This window comes from Gymnodraco acuticeps, unplaced genomic scaffold (assembly GCF_902827175.1).
Source record: "Gymnodraco acuticeps unplaced genomic scaffold, fGymAcu1.1, whole genome shotgun sequence".
NCBI classification, from domain to species: Eukaryota; Metazoa; Chordata; class Actinopteri; order Perciformes; family Bathydraconidae; genus Gymnodraco; species Gymnodraco acuticeps.
This window is the reverse complement of record NW_022990981.1, coordinates 3,389,573-3,402,412: the sequence shown is the minus strand read 5'-3', so window position 1 is coordinate 3,402,412 and position 12,840 is coordinate 3,389,573.

The following is a 12,840-nucleotide window of genomic DNA, read 5'->3' as shown; positions in this document are numbered from 1 at the left end:
AAATTAAAAAATATTTTAAAAATGAAAAAAATAAAAATGCTGCCCCTACCGGTCGCCCCCGCTTCCGGTTTTCAAAATAAAATTTAAAAATATTTTTAAAATGATAAAAATAAAATGCTGCCCCTACCGGTCGCCCCCGCTTCCGGTTTTCAAAATAAAATAACATGACATTTAACAACCATGAGAAAAATAAAATGCTGCCCCTGCCGGTTTTCAAATAAAATTTGAAAATAATTTGAAAATGATAAAAATAAAAAATGCTGCCCCTACCGGTCGCCCCCGCTTCCGGCAAAATAACATGAAATGTAACAACCAGGAGAAAATAAAATGCTGCCCCCTACGGTTTTACAAAATAATAATTTTATAATGAATCACATATGCATAGGATCAATGTCCCTGCCACCTAGTCACTTCCTGTGCGCCTGTATACAGCAGTATTGACTGCAACTTACAAATACTTGCAAATAACATGAAATATACAACCATATATTTTAAAAGTAATGTCTCAGCTCTAAAGAGCAAGGTCCCGCCACCTAACCACTTCTTGTGCTTCTTGTGGTCTGTTGAATACCTGGCGTAGGATTTGTTTAGCTGTAAGGACAGGTACCATATAATTGTCTTCAAAAGCTTTGTCTATGTCGTCACACGTTTTGGCATATCCTTCGATGTAATGACAACCGATACTAGAATAGAAATCCTCCAACATTCTTTTAATGCATGTTCTGGCACTGTCACCAATTTGGGCAATTCCACAGTATCGTGCTTTTTCTCTCATTATATTGAAGCAAAGCTCTGCCATTGCTTTTGGTATTTGTTCAACACATTCGCAGCAGTCGGTTAGCGGTAGATGATCTATAAGATTATTATGATCCGGTAATGACTCAACAACACCATTACATTTCTTCACTTTGTTCCTTTTTCTTTTCACCTTCCTTCGTTTTGTCTTTTTGGTTTTCCGTCCTTTTCTTTTCATTCGCATTCTGCGTTTGCTTTTCATTTTTCTTCTCCTTTTCATTTTTCTTCGTTTTTTCTTTACTTTTTCTTTTCTGCTAATTGTCGTTTGCGATCTTGGCGAGTGGTATGAGATATACTGTTTCTATCAAGGTTATCTATAATACCATCTTTTAAAGAAAGATATTCTTCATATGTCATGTTATCGTGGTCCTCTTTTGTCCTAAAGACCTTACATGGATATGATATAGAGGAGGGCTCTTCTTCGGGAACATCCTCCCCCTTACTTTGTAACATCCAGTCATTAAGCCCATATCCGTTATCCTGGTGATAATAAGGGGAGGCTATATCAGACTTGGTTTTTCTCAGATTCATGGCTACTTTCAACGGTCGTCTTAGTGGGGGTCCTTAGTTTTATATGATTTGCTGAATGGGATGGGACTTATTGCGTTGAGTGGGAGGAGTCATCTGTAGAAAATACTCTGTTTTATTAGATTCCGTAAAAGCATCTGACTCTTAATGGCAGTTTGTGATTTTGAGGCTATTTCAGTGAAACAAGGCTGTTTTTGAAACATTTGGCAGATTTATGCTTAAATTCTCTCAAAAATATACTGAAAGATACACTTTTGTGTATAAAAGCTGAAAAGTAGATAATGAAGTACTTTGTGTCCGTAGATTTTGTTAAGAATCTGACTCTTAATGGTCCTCTCTAAATTTGATTCAGGGTTTGTTTGAAATGATTTGTGCTTTGTCACACAGACACACAGAAAAACACTGAAAAACACAAAAAGAAGGACTGTAATACACATGTATGAGACACGCTCCCCCTTGCTATAATGAAGACAACAGTTTTTAAATGTAAAAAACACTTTTTTATTTTTCACACCCAAAATCAAATAGTTATACTGATTGCAACATCCGCAGGACCGTCTCCAGCTTAGAATTCCCCATATGACTGGAGATATCGTGATGGAGTTTTTTCACTTCAGTCAGAATATTCATGTGTATGCTGCTTTCTGCACATAGATGCATTACATCTACAAACAGAGCATACACTGAGAGCACATGATACACTTTTGATGTTTGTTTCATTTCTGAGATAATGTTACAGAATGTTTCGGAAAATGAAGATTCCAGGACCACTTTAAATGTTTCGTTTACAATCGTTTCCCAATGACCGGGGATAGTACTGCCAGAACGCACGATAGCCAAAATGTCTTCTAGTTTACAAACTTCAGCCATTCTGTTTACACAGGGGTCACTACTCGTTCTGTTTTCAATCGTCCTCATCACCACACTTATTAAAAGGGTATTGACTACATTCTGATCAATATATACAGAGCGTTTTGCATAGTAGTTTCCCATTTTTATTTTACTTTAAAGAAAAAAGTCCCTGGCTTCAGTCAACTGCTGGTTATTAGTCTTCTTCTTCTCCCCCCACTCGGCATGGATCTTTTCAGGTCTCTCCTTGAGGCGTCTGCAGTTTGTGATTTTGAGACTTTTTACAGACACTCTGCAGATTTATGTGTAATTCTCTCACAAAGGAAACAGTAAGTCTCTTACTTTTTTTATATGTAAGACAATTTACAACTGGTAGAAAGTTAAGTACTTTTTCTGACCAGATTTTTCTTTAAGACTGTGACTCTTAACACACCAGAGAGCCAAAACATACTCACCCCCTTTTCAACGCCCTCCCCCCAGCAGCTCAGGTGTGAAACCCTCATACAGAATGTCAGTCCCTGTGTAAAACTTTTTAGTGACACTCTGCAGATTTGTGTGTAATTCTCTCACAAAAGGAACTGTAAGATACACTTTTTATGTATGCAAAAACTGATAGAGGAGTCGGTATGTTAATGTGGCGACAAATGTTCCCCTTTCTGCTCTGTACACTGTTTCGATGAAACACAGCAGTCTTGATAACTTGACATGACTAACATTACTTTTCTAAAATATATGTTTTTAGAAGCGTTACTTTGATTTCAAGGCTGTGATGGCGAGAGTTTAACAGTCAATGGCATCAAGATGGTGCTCAAGAAGGACATTGTCATCCACCTTATTGATCAAGTGCTCATGCCAGACTCAGGTTAGACTTGCACATTTTCCCCCTTATTAATGATTACCCGATTTACTACATATATTGTTTTTCTGTAATCCATATTTTTAATGGTGTTTAAATTCCCTCAAGCTAAACAGGTGATGGAACTGGTTGGAAGTTCCCCGTCAACCTTTGGAGACATGGTGTCTGAGCCAGGCCTTTCTGCTTCCATGCAATCTGCCGCTGAGTACACTTTGCTTGCCCCCTCAACACTGTCTTCAATGGTGAGTAACATACTGGTGATTCAAAAAAAAAAGCACGCCCCTATTTAGTTGATGGCTGAAGACAAAGCCTGGGTCCATTCTCTAGACTCTATTCTAGTCACATTCTGGAATAATTGGTGATATTTAGATTTGTTTTGTATTTACCCCTCATGTGCTGAGTCATTAGTCAATATGTGTAAATGTATGGAGCTTTAGGGAAACTATACATTTATTGGCACACTGCAGAAGCTTTATGCCATGTAACAGCAAGTGTCCACTCCCCCCGAGAACATTCCTGGACTTCACCCAAAGGGAGTAGAGATGATTTGTTTTTGCATTAAGAACGACAGAGAACATTTCTCTTTTAAATGGGTCCCAAAAAGTTTCCCAATGACCGGAATAGTACTGCCAGAACGCACGATATCCAAAATGTCTAACTACTAATTATTGTCGTCTTTCTTGAAACTGACGTGCTTAAATTCTCTGAGAAAGTTACTGAAGGATACACTTTTAATAAAAGTGAAAAAAAAAAAAATAAAAGCTGAAAAGTAGATAATGAAGTAGATTTCGTTAAGAATCTTTGACAGATTTATGCTTAAATTCTCTGAGAAAGTTACTGCAAGATACCCTTTTGTGTATACAAGCTGACAAAAGTAGATAATGAAGTAGACTTTGTGTCCGTGTGAAACCCCATACAGAATGTCAGTCCCTGTGTTACAACTGTTTAGTGACACTCTGCAGATTTGTGTGTAATTCTCTCACAAAAGGAACTGTAAGATACACTTTTTTATGTATGCAAACGTCTTTCTTGAAACTGACGTGCTGACCGTTTTACAAAACAAGTTATGTTTTCTGCTTTTTCATCCTCTGAATTTAAATGTGTGTGTGTGTGTGTGTGTTCCCCCCTCCCCATCGCCCTACCATTTGCCTGCAGAGGATGTCGGGGGGTTTTATGACGTGTCCTAGCTTGTCTTCAGACTGTTTCACCAAACTTTTCACGGCAGAGAATAGCAGAGAGAGAGAGTTAGTGAGATTGACAGTACTTTTAAAAATATATGGTTGTATATTTCTTGTTATTTGCAAGTATTTGTAAGTTACAGTCAATACTGCTGTATACAGGGGCACAGGAAGTGGTTAGGTGGCGGGACCTTGCTCTTTAGAGCTGAGACATTACTTTTAAAATATATGGTTGTATATTTCATGTTATTTGCAAGTATTTGTAAGTTGCAGTCAATACTGCTGTATACAGGCGCACAGGAAGTGACTAGGTGGCAGGGACATTGATCCTATGCATATGTGATTCATTATAAAATTATTATTTTGTAAAACCGTAGGGGGCAGCATTTTATTTTCTCCTTGTTATTTGCAAGTATTTGTAAGTTACAGTCAATACTGCTGTATACAGGGGCACAGGAAGTGGTTAGGTGGCGGGACCTTGCTCTTTAGAGCTGAGACATTACTTTTAAAATATATGGTTGTATATTTCATGTTATTTGCAAGTATTTGTAAGTTGCAGTCAATACTGCTGTATACAGGCACACAGGAAGTGACTAGGTGGCGGTGTCTCGCAGATTACACCCATATCAAGACGTCTCTTGGCCATTTCTCTCGACTTGAGAAAATATTGAAGAGTGAGAAAGACGTATGGCTCTTATTTATCTAACCCTAACGGATGAGGGGTGAGTGGTGGGGGATGTGTGTGTGTGTGTGTGTGTGTGTGTGTTCCCACCATTTGCCTGCAGAGGATGTCTGGGGGTTTTATGGTCCCCACACCTGTCTTGACTGTTCACCAAACTTTTCACGGCAGAGAATAGCAGAGAGCGAGAGAGAGTTAGTGAGATTGACAGTACTTTTAAAAATATATGGTTGTATATTTCTTGTTATTTGCAAGTATTTGTAAGTTACAGTCAATACTGCTGTATACAGGGGCACAGGAAGTGGTTAGGTGGCGGGACCTTGCTCTTTAGAGCTGAGACATTACTTTTAAAATATATGGTTGTATATTTCATGTTATTTGCAAGTATTTGTAAGTTGCAGTCAATACTGCTGTATACAGGCGCACAGGAAGTGACTAGGTGGCAGGGACATTGATCCTATGCATATGTGATTCATTATAAAATTATTATTTTGTAAAACCGTAGGGGGCAGCATTTTATTTCTCCTGGTTGTTACATTTCATGTTATTTTGCCGGAAGCGGGGGCGACCGGTAGGGGCAGCATTTTTTATTTTTATCATTTTCAAATTATTTTCAAATTTTATTTTGAAAACCGGCAGGGGCAGCATTTTATTTTTCTCATGGTTGTTAAATGTCATGTTATTTATTTTGAAAACCGGAAGCGGGGGGCGACCGGTAGGGGCAGCATTTTTATTTTTATCATTTTAAAAATATTTTTAAATTTTATTTTGAAAACCGGAAGCGGGGGCGACCGGTAGGGGCAGCATTTTTATTTTTAAAATATTTTTTAAAGTGGGGGCGGGGCTTATGGAGGGGCGTGACTTCCGGCGGAAGTGGGCGGGGCTTAGGGAGGCGGGACTTCCGGCGGAAGGGGCCGGGGCTTAATAAGTAGGGAGAGGTGTGACCTGTCACACCACCTGTCACTTTCTATGCATACTAATGAGATTGAAGTGGTATGTGTATAACTACTCCTGCGTGAGAATGGTAGGCTTGTACAGATTCATGCTGGTCAGTTTTTCCGCAGTATGGTAGAGAATCTGAGACACAGAATGACTTCCACAACCTCCTCTCATGTCAGCACAAGAGAAATCCCATTACATGGCCGGGAGGCCCGGGACAATCAGCTAATCCAGGACATGAAAGTTATCCATCCTGGAAGTTGGCCTGAAGAGGAGTTAGACGTACAGTATGGGGACGTAGAGGTGCTACGTTTGTGCGAAGTGCTGAAAGTGGACAGAAGAGAGACTGTTCAGGGCTTTCGCGAATACAAGGAAACCAGGGCATCCCGTACACCTGCTGCCATGGAGCCTCTACTGAAAGCAGTCCGAACCATCGCTGTCTCCACTAGTGAGTGTGAGCGGGCATTCAGCTGCATGAACGATATCCTTACTGCAAAAAGGAATGCTCTCTCTGTCAGCCGACTGTCCAGCCTGGTTTTCATTAAATGTAATGGACCATCACTAGGACAGTTCAATCCGGAACAGTATGTGAGGTCCTGGCTGGCAAAGGGAAGGAGAAGTGCTGATGAAAGAGCCTGTCCAGCTCCAGCCCCTGATACTGATGTCCCCAAGGCCTTCTGGAGCCTTTTCTAACAATGTGAAGTATATTGCAAAGCAGCTCACCCAGTGAGAAGACTTTTGGCATAATGTGCCGATTTGTACAGATCCTGGAGATAGAAGGACTTCAGACCAACCAGGGAGTTATCTGATCAGCTTGGTGTTCAATGTAACTCTTTACCATGGCTCAGACTTTGTTACTTGCAGTTACAGTTTCTCATTTTAGATTGTGCAAATTTTGCATTTGTTTTTACATGTTCTTTGTTCATGCTCTTTATCATTTTTCTGAGTTGGAAAGTTAGATTGCATCATAGTTTACTTTATACATATTTGTATTCTTCAGTGGTGAAGTATATTGCAAAGCAGCTCAGCCATGTGAGAAGACTTTTGGCACTTTTTCGTTTTTCGTTTTCTGAGTTGGAAAGTTAGATTGCATTCAAAATGTACAGAAATACTTAATTTTGTTAAAGCTTTTTATAAAAAATGCTTCTGACCAGAGCTTTGTTTCCTTGTCATTAATGTTGAACACCACCAGAGGGGCTCTCACCTGAAAGGTCTGCTTCATGTGTCTTCAGCAGAAGATCTAGACTTTGATTGCTATATTTTCAGTTAATATTGACCTTACTGAGCTTTAGCCATATCCGCTGCCTATCATAAAAAATGTTAAGTACAGTGAACCTTTCTAAAATATACAGTAGTAAAGAGACAAACCCACCAGCATTATAGTAGCCAAATTCTTGTTTGTGGGCTGTATATATAAAATTGACTTGAAAAAGTTGCTGATTTTAGAGTACTGGCATCTTTTTCATTCCAATTCAAGCACTGCCCACAGTAACTGACTGGAGAGCGCTCACAAAATAAGTGCCCGCGCTAAATTAGTGCCCGCGCTCCAGCAAGTTACTGTGGGCTTACGTGAGGCAGAGCTCGTCCCTGCCTCACTTCTCATCGCTACCCGTAGTTGTAGCGGAGCTCGGCAAATTTGCTGATTTTGACTATAAAAAGCGATTGGAATCATACATAAATCACATTTACAACACAGATTAGTGGAGACATTTTATTATTATTACTATTTAGTTTGTCTTTAGTTGTTTTTCCGTTACATTGTAGTATGGCCAGTCTATGAGTATGACAGGTGAGGCTCTGCCTCCCCTGCCTCCCCTGACTGCACGTCGCTGGCATGCACATATATCACAGTGTCATCGGCATATAGCTGTGTTTCCACATCAGGACAGACAGATTAAGTTCTTAACATTTGAAAATACTCAGTGCTTAAGTGTTAACTTCACACAGGAGTGCACAAAGGTTGGCTTTACCATTTGGGTTTTTCATTTAGACTCGTCATTGATTTGCTCAATTAGCAAAGAACATGCTTTTCCTTACCCTAAAATGGGGATTCAATATTCTGGAAAATGCATTGATTGCTATTTTCTACATTACACTTATGTTGCTCTGTTATTACACCCATATTACATATTAATAGAACCCCTATTACACCCATGTTAAACTTTAGACCCATATAACACCTATTTAAAAGCAATATGAAACCCATATTACACCCTATTTACACATAGACACCGCTTATCAAATAAATGTATTCCCAAGGATACAGAACATTTTTGGGTTACATTTGTATTATTATCAAGATATGGATAGATCAGCATCGTGATAGAACATTTTAGCCATATTTCCCAGCCGATGTTAAACACAACCAAAAAAACGTGATACATTTTCTCACAATGCAACAAGCTACAAATGCTATTGTTCCTACAAGTAGCCTACTATTATTTACAGCCCTTCAAATCTAAAAGGTATTTTCTAATCAACATGAGTTTTTTCCTGGTAAGATCTCTTAATTAGGGCTGTCAAGTTAAAAAAAAAATGAACGCCACTAATTATTTTAACGCGATTAACGCATGTGCATTTTTTGTCCTCGGCCGCCCCGTAGTTTCAGAGCGCATCGAGTTTAAAATACCATCTACAACAGGGGTGCCCAACCTTTTTTTAACCGAGAGCTACTTTTAAAGTTGCCAGTCTGCCGAGATCTACCAGTCCAAATAGAGAGGCGTAGCCATTACTGACCAGGTAAACTACCAGGTAAATACACACTTCTACTTGTATAAAACTGACCTTCGTACGATTAATACTTCATAAAATACTGCAGATCCTTTATCTTACCTCTTTCTAATCTACACACATACAAGTATTCAACTGAAGTTACACAACAGTGTTGTTGATACAGAGTTGGAGTTTATTCACACGTCACAGTGGGTAATGTTTAAGAAACATTGAACAGTGCTGCCACATATGACACAGGGAAAAAAGAAAAGACTCTGAACCCTTTCTTTGCCATTATATAAAAATAGTGTTGCTACAAAAGTATAAATTAGGCTTACTAATAAGACAACTCAGACCTGAAGCTACACAGGAATCTGCTGCCAAAGTGCAATAAAAAAAGATTATCTAAAAAATGTATAGAATCAAACCCTTTTTTTGTTGCATTTTAGTAGATTATCAAAATAAATGCCTTTAAAATAGGATGCAAGCAACACTAGCTTCTTAACCTGAATTGATAATAGACTATAATCAATTTAAGTTTGCATTCTTATACCATTTTGTACAATAATTATAATGAATAAGTTCAAACTTACAGCTGATTAATAACGGTATCTAACTTTAGTTTTTATTCTATCAAAAACCTGTTGAAATGCTTCTGTTATTTTTTACTGTCCCCAAAAAGCGCGTCGCAGCCTCCAGGAATGCTTCTTTCACAACTTCGCCGTCTTTGAAAGACTTCATGTGTTTCGCAAGAACGTGACTGACACGATAAGATGCTCTGGTAGCAGCCTTGCTCTTGTTGTTGGGCCTGGTGAAAATGGACTGCTGTGCATTTAGCTGACCTTTCAGGCCCCTCCCCTTTTGAGAGCGTAGGGCAGAATTAGGAGGGAATTCCGTCTCGTAGCGTTTGTGCACTGTTTTGAAATGCCGCTCCTAAATGACCCTTCTTCGATAAAGCCACTCTCGCACTGCAGATGAGACAGATGGACTTTGAATTGGAATAGATACAAAAATAATCATCCTCCCACTCGGAGTGAAAATTATATATGTTGGGCTCTTTTGCTTCTGCCATAATTGCGGTCTTGTGTGTGTGCGGACTGTCACTCCTGTTGACACGGACAACGTCAGCGAAATAGTGCCCACTGCCCACCAGCCACGCCCCGACACATGGGGTCACGCCAGCCAATCACAAAGCTTTGATGCGTTCAAGTGCATTATTCTGGCACAGGAAGATTATAGTTGTTCTATTTTTAGACACATCTCGCGATCGACTGGGAATCTCCCCGCGATCGACCGGTCGATCGCGATCGACTGGTTGGGCACCCCTGATCTACAAGCTGATGCTGACAGCCCCGCTCCTGCCGCCCGCTTGCTGCAGACCACACTTCCACGCTCACCGGCAGGCCCTGACTGGCCATCGGGAGGACCGGGAGAGACCTTACGTGTATTGTTGTTGTTAGCATCTGGTGCTAGCTAGCTGCGCTAACGGATATAAGGAGCTGTTTCAATGAAAACAGAGGAGTGACATTTCGCCGACAACTGCGCCGAGCACTTGACTTTATGCAGGAAGCCAGACAGTGGGACAATGTACGAAAAGTCAGCACACTCAGCTCGGATAGTGCGCGCAACATGATCGCAGCGTCCAGGCAGCTCCCGTTCGAGCATATGCCTTGAGTTGCACATAGCTCCAACGATCCATCACACAAACACACACACACATGCACAGACACACACACACACACACACACTTTGTATTGTATTATTGTATGAGAGGTTCCAGGTTGAATTGAGGCGAATATTTGTAATGTTCAGAGGTTGTTGTGTTTAATATTCATGAGTATATTTGTCATTGTTCAAATGATAATAAACATTAGCATAAAGCATATTTGTCCACTCATATGTTGATAAGAGTATTAAAAACTTGAAAAATATTCCTCTAAGGTACATTTAGAACAGATCAAAAATGTGCGATTAATTTGCGATTAATCGCGATTAACTATGGACAATCATGCGATTAATCGCGATTAAATATTTTAATCGACTGACAGCCCTACTCCTAATGTGAGCCATTTTAGGAATCTCCTCCCTTTTTGTGTGGTACATGTGTTCCTGTTTGTGAAGTACTTGAGCAGACAGAGAGGAGATGTCTGTATTTCCATCTCATCCCCTCTCCTCTTCAAATCGTGTGTTGGAAAGGAGGAACGTAAAGCTCTCACGGCAGCTTTGAGGCATAATCATGACACAATTAAGATAATTTCCCAACCACTGCTGGTGGCTAGAAAAGCAATTTTTACGCCTTGTAATCAAGTCTGGCTGTCAGATTAAGATAGCGGGTGATTTGAGGGAAATTGTGTTGGCTAACTCTTTGGAGTGGGATCCAGGTGGCCTCAGGTATGTATCTGCCCATTGAGGTTGCCTGTAAGGTAATATAGTTTGGATTTTGAAAATGAAAGAAGCATTTGAGCTGTGTCTCTGGGCATTTGTCGTCCTATTACCTGCCTCTGCTGCCATCTGCTCCTGCATCTGGTGACTTAAAAGGAGCCAAGTGGCCCGTTATCTGGGTCTCACTTTCTTTCTCTGACTCCTTTTGTTCTGTCTTTCATTTGCCATCCAACGACAAACTCCAAATTCAACACACACTTTACGAGATTACCTTGTGTGGGGGTGAAGTCTGTGCAGGATGTTAGCTTCCTCGCAGCCGATAAATTCACAAAGATTTCTGTAAAAAAGGACTCCCAAATGAAATGCTTGATGTTGTTCAAGAAAGGACATTTTTATTTTACATTTTTTCAGCGCCTTCCAACAACAAAGCGTTGCCTCCCATGAATACACTTGCCTTGTCTTTCCTTGACCCTATTGCTTTACAGAGGACATAAATAGGATTATAAACGAGTAACATAAAATAGAAGAGTGAGATAAAGTCTTAAGAGTAAAACAGATTGAACATTAGAATAAAACCCTCCGTGCAGCAGAGAGAGATATGGATGTTCTGAAGCCTTGCTCTAAAAGAATGGAGGGGTTATCAGATCTCTGAAGATATATTTTCTATGTTTATTTTATTTTTTTTGGTTGAAAATGTTTGAATTACATACTGTATGGATAAAACATAACAAATGTTTTATTTCCAAGTATAACAAAGTACATACAATAGATTTACATTACATTTTCAAACTCAATGCAAAAAACTATAAATATTGTTGTCAGCGTATACAGTGGCTTTAGAAATTATTCAAACCCCTTGAGTATAAAAAAAACATTAGCAGATTTAGGTTCTTTCTGGCCACTGATTTATGGGAATGAACAAGAAATTGCAAATTGATTAAGCATAAAAGGTCTTCCAAAAAAAAGGGTCTATTATGGCACCCTTAAACTGCCTTGTCAGATAGTAACTTGATTTCACTCCCCTCAAGGCAAATTACATTCTTAAACATTATTTAGAAAAGCACATGTTTGGTATATAGCCTAAATCAACAGTGTTTGTCCAGACCAGAGTCCAAAGTACTTCCCTGAACCCTCAGCATCACAGCAGACCCTTCATTACAGAGGGATGTTTTCTGATCTAAAGTGCAAAAAGAGGGCAAGCACTTTTATTTCTCCTCCTATACTGAGATAAGCCGGCAGTGGCTCAGTCAGTAGGAGCCGTAGGGTCGCCGGTTCAAGTCCCCGCACAGACCTAAATATGGAGTGTGGTTCACCTCCCGGGCCCTGCCGTGGTGCCCTTGAGCAAGGCACCGGGCATCCCCCTTCCCCCCCACTCCCATTGCTCCCCGGGTGCGGTAGAATAGCTGCCCACTGCTCCTAGTACTAGGGTGGGTTAAATGCAGAGGCCACATTTCACTGTGTGTGCTGTGTGCTCTGCATGTGTGACCATTACACAGGGTTTCATCCCTCCCATTCTATTTATATTTTAAGCAAATAGTTAACCCTTCTTCATTATAATTCATATTATTATGCAAACATGGTTACATTAAATGTATACTTATAAACATTTCCAATACAATATACACCTGTGCTTTTTCTGTGACATGCAAAAGAGCCAATATGTGATTTCCCAAATGTGTTAAATGTAATAGATGTCTTAGCAAGAAAATACTTTAGTCTGGAGCACTGAACCATTGAGACAAAATGTCACTGTAGCATCACAAGCTGAAACAGACATTCCAAATATTAGAGTTTTAGGGAGCAAATGATAGAACAGTAGTTTAACATTAAGATTACAAAAAAAACTACTGGCCAGATTTTGATGCAAGTTAATTGAAGGAAGGAAGTTACATTTTGGATCAGGTTTGAATCCCTGTGTGGAA